Genomic DNA, 1,914 nt, shown 5'->3' with positions numbered 1-1,914 from the left:
CAGAGACAGAAAGCCAGAATGCACCCCCAGGGGGGTGGCCATGCTGTAATGCTGCAATCCTTTCTCCTCTATTCTCCTCTCAGGGTTTTGAGCACGGACACGCGCGCGCGCACACACACACACACCCAGCATGAGTTTTAAGCCACTTGATCCAAGACTTGAACCATGGCTGACTACATGGGAGTCCAGCGACATAACCATTACACCATGTGCTGGTCTTTTTGTCACATTTCTAAAAGTGAAAGGTGGTACAATTAAGAATTACTTCTAGAGGGGCCGGCAGATGGCATGGCCTTAAGGGCACTGGACTCCCACATGGTCAACTACGGTTCAAGTCCCAAACCTGGTGGCTTGTTTTCTCACTTTCCTTTCCTCTCTCTCCCTCCCTCTCTCTCTCTCTTTCTCTCTTTGGTCAAATTGAAAAATAATAATAATAGATGAATAAATAAATAATACTTTAAAAAAGAGTTATTTCTAGAAAGCAGGCATAGATCAGAACCATCCAGGACAGCGCACTCCACAGCCCCTCTGCCGTCCTCCCTGCTCTGCTCTGGAGGCTCCTTCTCTGGGCCTACACACAGCTTCAGGCTTCCACCCCCAAAACAAGTCTTCACTTACCCTGTTTCCATCTCAAGCTCCTCTCAATTAAGTAGCAATCTTTAATAACGACATCAAAAACTGAGGGAACAGTCCCCGGCATTGCAGCTGTACCCTCCACTTTGAACTCTCTGGATTCCCTGCAGGGGTTCCCCAGGGCCACCTCCGTATTTGGAGATTCAAGAGAAGAACTCAGAACTCAGCACATACTTGTACCCACAGCAAGAAGGGGAAAAGGCAGACGGAGCAGTCCCATGAGGGGTGGCGGTGCACACGACTCCCAGCAATGACATACAGCACTGAGAGCCGTAGGAGACCTGGCACCCAGGGTCTCCACTGTGGCTGGTCACTTAGGCACGTGGTGTGTCCCACACAACCGCAGGGCGCATACAGCCGGGGCAGGTGAGCCACCTTGTTGATTCAGGGAAGTGTGGGAACACGCCACAAGGCCAGACAAGGGCCACCCAAGGAGAGTAGACCTGCTATGTCAACTCCTGTCTGCACGGAGCCCCTGGGGCACCATCCATTCCTTCTGCTGCCCCTAAAGGTGTTCCTCAACATCCAGCGCCATCGGGGGCCTGTATCCTGTCGTCTCAAGGCACAGTTCTAGCGGGCCTCTTCACAGTGATGCCCACCTCGGCCTGCAGGCCCGGTTTGGCTGGGCCTTGGGACCTGAGCCCACCTCAGGCCAGCTGACTCAGGCCCCTTCCTGCACTATCACTACCAGGTGGGAGGGCCGGTGACCTCATCTGTCAAGGCAGGAGACTGGTTCCTGCCAGCTGTGAAATCCTGGCACTGCCATCCCCTCCACCCTGCACCCCACCTCCCCCTAAGGTCATCCCCTATCAGTGCGCTGTCTTGTTTCCACACTCAAAGGCAGCCACACTGGACGCGCCCACGGTGCACAGGTGGTCGTGAGCTTCCTGATCACCTCCACGTTTGCCTCCAGCCACCTCTGCTCAGCCCAGAGGGCAGGCGAGGGCACAGGCTCCGAGGGTGGGGAGGGTCGGCTGCAGAGGAGACCAGGCACGCAGCGGGCAGGAAAAGAAAATGCAGGCAGAAATTGACCTCCCCAAATCGCCCGGGGGGGTGGGGGTGGGGGGCAGGCTGTGCTTCCCTCCTCCTTCCCCGCTGCTCCCCACAACCAGTGGGCAGAGTGGCCGCCCCACTAACGTGCAAAGTAAGAAGTTGGGGAGGAAGGAGTGCCCCGAGTTGAAGGACTCGCACATTCCTCTGCTGGCCGGGTCTGGAGGGAGGAGGCCTCGCAGGCCCGGCCTGCGGAGCTCGGTTGGGGCACCGCTGCGGCCGCGCTTCCCC

This window comes from Tupaia chinensis, unplaced genomic scaffold, assembly GCF_000334495.1.
Source record: "Tupaia chinensis unplaced genomic scaffold, TupChi_1.0 Scaffold142846_1, whole genome shotgun sequence".
Taxonomy (NCBI): domain Eukaryota; kingdom Metazoa; phylum Chordata; class Mammalia; order Scandentia; family Tupaiidae; genus Tupaia; species Tupaia belangeri.
Note: the sequence above shows the minus strand (reverse complement) of the source record.